This window comes from Lathyrus oleraceus, chromosome 6 (assembly GCF_024323335.1).
Source record: "Lathyrus oleraceus cultivar Zhongwan6 chromosome 6, CAAS_Psat_ZW6_1.0, whole genome shotgun sequence".
NCBI lineage: Eukaryota > Viridiplantae > Streptophyta > Magnoliopsida > Fabales > Fabaceae > Lathyrus > Lathyrus oleraceus.
In genome coordinates, this window is record NC_066584.1 from 430,360,126 (window position 1) to 430,367,645 (window position 7,520).

A 7,520-nucleotide genomic window follows, 5' to 3' on the forward strand; every position below is an offset into this window, starting at 1 on the left:
CATAACCGACTCCCGAACCCATACTCTTTGGTCGCGAGACCATGTTCTTTCCTAGGTTTACTCTGAGCGTTTCCTTTCCCTCTTTTGGGATAAATAACGCACGGTGGCGGCTCTGTTGTTTCTTCTTTTCCCGCCGGTTTTTCGCGTGATGCGACAGCTGGCGACTCTGCTGGGGATACTAGAGAAGTTGACCTGTGCTGGTCCATCTTCCCTAAGCGAGTCTCTCCTAGCGCTCTCTAGGTTAGGGTTTTGGTTGCTTTGTGCTGTGTTTATTTATTGCATTCATTATTTACTGTTTGCATTCATTGTCTTTTGTTCGCATTTATGTTTGTAATTATGTTTGCATTCATATTCATCTGTTCACCTGGCTGTGCTGTCTGTGTTTCTCTGTTTGGGGGTGGGAGTTACTTGAGGTAAAAGGCCCAATACCCAGGCTATGAGTGAAATCTAGGACACTTAGGAATAGAGTGATTCATGGGAAGCGGGTGGTATTGCGCCACTTAGAAGAACATTGATATCACGAGCAGTTCAGACCCTGGTGGGACATTATCGTTACACACTTCGGGTGTGTATATGATGATGTTCTACGAAAGGTTATTTATGCTGCGTTTCTCTTCGACTTTACCCTGACCTAGATAACACCCGTGAGTGGGGAGGGTTTGATCATTACAGGTACAGTTGCTGATTGGTTGGTGATTTGTTGGTGACTCTTGGTACTGATGGTGACTGTGAATTATGGGGCATTTGTTTCTGGGACGCCAGAGTTCTGTCCGTGGTTTATCAGCGGGTTCCGTTTATTTCGGATCCCCGGGCTGAGTTGGGAGTACTCGTTCAGAGGATCTGTCTGTCACCCGTTCAGTGGTTGTTCCTGTGAAGATGGTGATATAATCTCCGGTTCCGTTTATTTCGGAACCCCCCAAGTTGGATTTATGGTGACTTGATCCCACAGATATGACTGGTTCAGAGAAGTGTTGGGCTTTCAGATGACTTGGTGGCACAAGGGCCTGCATTCATGCATTTGCATCATATCATCTCGCATTCATCTGCATTCAACTCATGTCTGTCCGTACTCAGGGTCCATTATTTTTTAAATTAAAAACCCCGGTTGAGAGACATCCAGATGTCAAAATGTTGTTGATTAAATTTTATCTGTCTCAATGAAACCAGAAAAAAAAAGGACTGAATGTTCCTAGTATGGACAGACATTGCATGTGTGAGTCATACTAACCCATTTGCTGTTTTGTAGGTTTCAGTATTCAACCAGTACGCATAGCTCGTCTGTTCAGATAACCTGCTGGGGGTCAACAAATCCAGGCTGATGGATCTTCTCAACGCCGATATCCTTGGACTGAAAGAGATGATGAGGGAGTTGTTCAGTGTTGTGCAAGGACTTGCCTTGGGGCAGAAAGCCATGTTTGAAAGATTGGAAAGGATCGAGAAATGGCTGGTAGTGGAGAAAGTCCAGGGGAAGGCTCCGTCCTCCGAAGTGAACAAACCTTCTGGTACTGTAGCAAGGAAATCCTCCGACAGTGGTCCATTCAAGAGGGAAGTTGAGCCAGTTGGTGTGCCTGCGAAGAAGAAACGTAGTAAAGATCGTTATCATCCTTATGCTGCCACTGCAACCACTCCTGTCAGCAATCCACCTGCTCAACAGCAACAACTGCCACCTCAACAGAAGACACCGGGAGTTAAGAGCCAGGTGAAGAAGAAGAAAGAGGATCGTCAGTTTGAGGAACCACCCGTGACTTACGCCCTTCTGTTCCAAAGGTTGATGGATCTTGCTTTAGTACGGCCAAGGATATTGATTCCCATAGAACAGCAGAAGAGGCCACCAAACTATGATGAGAATGCCAAGTGCGAGTTTCACTCTGGGGCACCCGGACACAACATTGAGGGCTGTAGAGCTTTTAAGCATGTCGTCCAGGACATGGTGGACTCCGAGACCATTAACTTGGCCCAGATTATGAAGGGGGATGTCAACCCTGCGCCCAGAAGGGATCCTGTAAAAGTCAAGATGGTGAAGAAGGCCAAGAAAGGATTGGAGATGACTGAGGAGGATCAGCTAAAGGTTCCAATGGCTGTGGTCCCAAAACCTCTGGAACAGGATGGAGTTTTCCCTGTTAGTGATGATTCTTGTGCGATCGTCACCATAGAGGGGAGTGTATTGATGAAAGACACGACCCAGAAGATGAAGGAAGTAGAAATGGACGATGTAAGGTGTGGAGCACCCCGTCTGGCAGTTGAAACCGTCCAAGTAGAGAAGGCCTTTGTTGCGGAGAAAGAGAAGAAGTTGTCCATTTCTTCTTATAAACAAGCTCTGGAAGTGGTGAAAAACAAAGAGGCGCAAGGCTGGGGAAGGATCATTGACATCGTGATAAAAGCAGACATGTTTGGAGTCGGTTATCAGCCGGGTCAAGAGTCGTCTAGACCAAATAGAGGATGTCGCCCACCATACACCTTCGTCAGTGCAGGGATGTTGGATCCTGGTCATGCCCGTTCAGTGGGTGAAGATGTTGACAGCAACCGCGAGCTTGAGGCGTGGATAAAGTCGTGCGTACCAGGCAACTGGAAGGCCTCCAAAAGCATCACTGTCACTCATCCAGGAGTGTAGTATTTCTGTGTTTTAATATTGTTTGCATGAAAGCCGTACGTTTTGCCCGAAGCGTACTGGTCCATTGTAAGGGCCACCTCATGTGTTTCATTTTGCAACATTTTGCATCAGTAATAAATGGATGTTTTTTGTAATTAAAGGCGGCGTTCCCTGTTTTTCACTTTTTGCAGTTTTAAAAAATAAAATAAAAATGGCAATGTTTTTATTCTCTTTCCTTTCGATTCATTTGGTTCCGACCTTAAAAGTGATTCTCTCGAGCTCATCGATAACAATTTGGTTACACCTCTATATGACTTCGACAATCCAAGCTATCATGCCGAAGAAGAAGGCGCAGAAGATCGTGATCAGCTGGAATTAGCCAGGTTGTTGAAACAAGAGGAGAAGGTGATTCAACCGCGCAAGAAGCGAGTCAAGTTTGTCATCCCAGGTACCGCCAAGGTCAGAAGGGAAAGTGAAAGTTGAGGCCGCTTCAGAGGCAAGTCGAGAACAGAATGGTAGCCCTGTTAGAAGAGCAGGTTGATACGTATGCCTGATTGCATCTAAATACACCAGGGCGGAATACCAATGTTATGGGGCACGAGCTACCCTTAAGAGAAGACTGTCCTCCAGTGAAGCGGAAACTGGTGCTGAAAGATGAGAAGGTGTATGGACCACCAAGATGTGAACAGAGCTAATCTGAAGGATGAATTCCCGGTACTTCACAATGAGGTATTGGTTGATTATATGGCTCAGGTCTCAGTGTTTATCTTCATGGACGGCTTCTTGGCCAAGACCAGATTGAATTGTTGCCAGATGATATGAAGTAAACTAGGTCCATCACATAAGGGGCACCTTCTTGTTCTAAGTTAATGTCGTTCCGTCACATGAGGCCGGTGCCACGTATCAGAGGTCTACGGTGACTTTGTTTCGTGATATGATTCATCGTGAAAGCAAATGCCATGTTGATGACATGATGGCAAAGTCCCAAGCAGAACAGGGGCATCCGGTAGACTTGGGGCAAGTTGTTTGACCGTTTGAGCTAACTCATACTTTTGAGTCTGAATCAGTGCACTTATGGAGTGTTGTCCATCAAGCTACCGAGGCTTGTTGTGAGCGAATCAGAGGAATCGAGGTCGATCCTGCTAAAAAAAAAAAAAAAAAAAAAAAAGGGTAAGTTGTAGGAACCTCTGATTCCGATACCTCAGTGAAAGAAATAATTGTTAATCTGGTACTCGGCAGCCCTCGAGGGGTCTAGGAGGTGCGTACTGAGTTAGCATGACTAGTCTTGTCGAAAAGAGTATGCAATTTACCTAAGCAAAAAGTTTATCGACTGTGAAACAATACACTCACTGTTCGAAAAAACTTGATGTACTTCGGCATAGGCTGCTCGCCGACTGAGACGGTGTATGCTGATTCATACCACTTTGTGGATGTCCAAAATGGATCTGATCAGATATGTGTTTGAGAAGCTAGTAACAACCCATGGAAAGGTTATCAACCAAGGAAGTTTGAGGTCCCTGATGAGGACATCTCGAGGTACTCAAATCGAAAGATTGAGAGTGACTGATCCCGGAGGAGGGGTCTGACCCCGAATCTGAACGGATTCCGATGTCTGAGGGGGAAAGAGACGAGGTGAATAAGGTAGTGCTTCCCGGATCACAGTTGGTTGCACCAACAATGATGGCTGAACATAAAGTCTGTATCCTGGATATTGAACCTTGGGATGTGCATCTACTGGGGGCGGTGTCTTCCTCACAGATGTATGAGAAGTCAGAGAAGCCTGAATGGATAAGGACTCAGAATGACACGTTGAGTCCAACTGAGGAAGAGGGCTGACAGTTACTTGCTATGGGACAGTTGTACCCAGGGAATGAAACGTGTTGTTGACCGAGAAGTGTGACCTCGTGCGTACTATATGAGAGATGTAGCGTTGAAAAGGATCCTTCCTCCTCGAGACGATTGTGGGGCAAATGGACAAACAGTTATGAATGTCCATTCGTGGTCCAGGGGGTCCCATCGGACAGAACCTTGTTGTTTACGACCACGGATGACGACGATTTTCCATTCCCTGTGAATGCGGACGCAGTTAGAAAGTACTTCGTGAAAGAAACCCGCTGGACAAAAAAAAAAAAAAAAAAAAAAGAATAAAGAGTCCAGGCAAAAAATGGGCATCCCGGCGAACCAAGAAAAAAGAGAAAAGGTTCGGACAAAAGTTAGGGATAATAAAAGAAAAGAACTGTACACCCGGCAAGTTGAAAACCCGCGAGGGCGACTTGGGCAAAAAAGGGTATCCCGGTGGACTGAAACCCGAAAGGGCGGTCCAGGCAAAAGAGGGAATGAAACGAACAACTGCGTCCAGCATGATCGTTTGTGCTCTTAATGACTTGGCTAATCTCCGACAGAAACCGATCGGAAGCGTCTCGTTCAGAAGACAGAAAGTGCGGAAAGTCTTGAGGACATATGAGGTGTAACCGAGTTGGAACCCGATGAGATCACGGTTCCGCATTGCCAATAGGATAGAATTTTTTCCTTTATGCGCAATCACCTCCTTCCAGGGTTTGCTTCTTGTGTGTTGCTCAATTCTGAGCCATCTTTTTGTTTCAGTCAATAAAGTGTGTGTTCAGTCAAATAGTTTTGTTTTTGTTTTCATTACCGGTTTGATTACGAAAACATCCGTTCGTTTTGATAAAGAATACTTGCATTTTGAAGCATAGAGGTCCCTTCGATGCATGCTTATGAGGTTGAAATCTGGAAATATTACCCGGAAGTTTGAGTGACCTAAGTGTCGAAACATCAGAACACCTGGGTCATACCTGGGGCACGTTTTTATCTAACAATCTCTTGTGCAAGTACTGTTGGATATATTCATTCGCTTGTCAGTGGTGATGTGAAGCCTTTATGACAAGAAATCCCGGCAGAGCCTGATCAGGGGCAAGGGACAGTTGAACGGTGAAAAGACAGTGAAGGATTACGACGACGGTCCTGGAAAGTTAATCAAGAAGACTCTTCAAAGTCTGATGATTGGAGTTTGTATGAATACCAGGAGTTCGATCCCCGTGGAGTACAGACGAGATTGGGAATACAAGATGATGGAGCAGAAAAGTCCAGAAGCGTATGGAAGTTCGTAAAAGAGGAAAGCCGACACTATGGGTGGACGATGGATGCCGCTGTTCGGCGACTCGACAGGAGTTCCGTGTCTAATAAGCTGTATTTCCCCAGTAGGCGTGAGAGCGTTACCTCCATGACAGATTCAAGATCAGTATCTCCTCAGCAAGCCTGAAGGTTGCCGTATCCCCAGCGGAGTTATGACTGTTTTCCAAGTCTGAAGCTGTCTTCCAGCAGAGGTTGTGTTGATTGGTTTTTCCCCAGCAAGGTTCGTCTTTCCCCAGCAGAATGGAAGTTGACATGGTTATAGGATCCCCAGCACAGTTCCTGGAGTTCCCCGGTGTTGTCTCTGAAGGAGACGTGTGTTTATGCATTCATCATTTAGATAAGCATAGCATATCGCATCATTAGTGCATAGCATTTCCATAATCATGGGGCATTGTGTAAAGCAAGGAAAAAAACTCATGCATCAACATTGCAAGCATATCCATTAGCCCTAGGCCGTGGCGACCAGCCGAGGTTGGGTTGTTGGAAAGAGTTTAGCATCGCGCCATTGGATCGGCTTTAGAATTGGGTTCATCAGCATGGTTGAGAGGTTGGTGTTTTCCCAACAAGTGATTCCTCAGTCGAGTGGGTATCCCCAGCAGTGTTACTCCCCAATTGTTAGCGTCTTGCCAGCTTGGGTCTTTTTCCTTAAGCAGATATGGGTGTGTCTGATCTCTCCATGTAGAGTCTACCCCTTAAGCATAAAGTGTCAATCTTTTCCTGCCATTTCCCCACTGAGATACATCCTCGTGGATGACGGTTGCTTCCGTTCCCTCCCTAATGGGATGGGTTTTCCCTATTGAGTTCTTTCCTCATTAGGATGAGTCTTGATTCAGTCTGCCTTTTTGGATCGATCCTAAATTGGCTTCTTGTTGACTATCTCTTGTGCTGCCCTGGGGCATAAATGAATAGTCGCTCACTAACCGACACTCATTCATTTCATCCTCAGCGGAATTTGTTGTTGGCCTCTACCTACGAACCGGTAGCTGTAAGTCCTATCTTTGTGGTTTTCTACCTACTAGTTGGTAGTTGTAAAAGCCCACTTTCATCCCCTTGTTGGAGTTAACCCTTTGTGCTCGTCCTATCGATGACTGGCTACTTTTCCGTGGTTTTCTGCCTACAAACCGGTAGATGTAACCCCCTCTGTGCAGTTATCAGTATCCGGTTTGTGATATTGATATTCTTTCCCCTCTGGATACTTGCCTTGATCAAGCAGTATTGTCCCCATTGGGTCTTCCCCTTCTTTTTGGATACTCGCTCCGAGTAAGCAGCTTTATCCTCCTTTGATTGGTCATCTTTGCATACCTAGCCTGGTCCCCCGATGCCTTTCTGTTCGGTCGTTTATCCATCTCACAACCTACAACCCGGTTATGGATAATCTTCCATGCGAGTGTATTATCTACGTTTTGACGGCTATAGATAATATGTCTTATGTTTTCCCGGTATTCAGACCGAAGAAGTTTCCGACGATCAGGTCAATGTACTCATGGCACTCAGGCCGATTTCCCGGTATTCAGACCGAAGAAGTTTCCGACGATCAGGTCGATGTACTTATGTTTTTTCCGGTATTCAGACCGAAGGAGTTTCCGACGATCAGGTCGATGTACTCATGGCACTCAGGCCAATTTCCCGGTATTCAGACCGAAGAAATTTCCGACGATCAGGTCGATGTACTTATGTTTTTTCCGGTATTCAGACCGAAGGAGTTTCCGACGATCAGGTCGATGTACTCATGGCACTCAGGCCAATTTCCCGGTATTCAGACCGAAGAAGTTTCCGA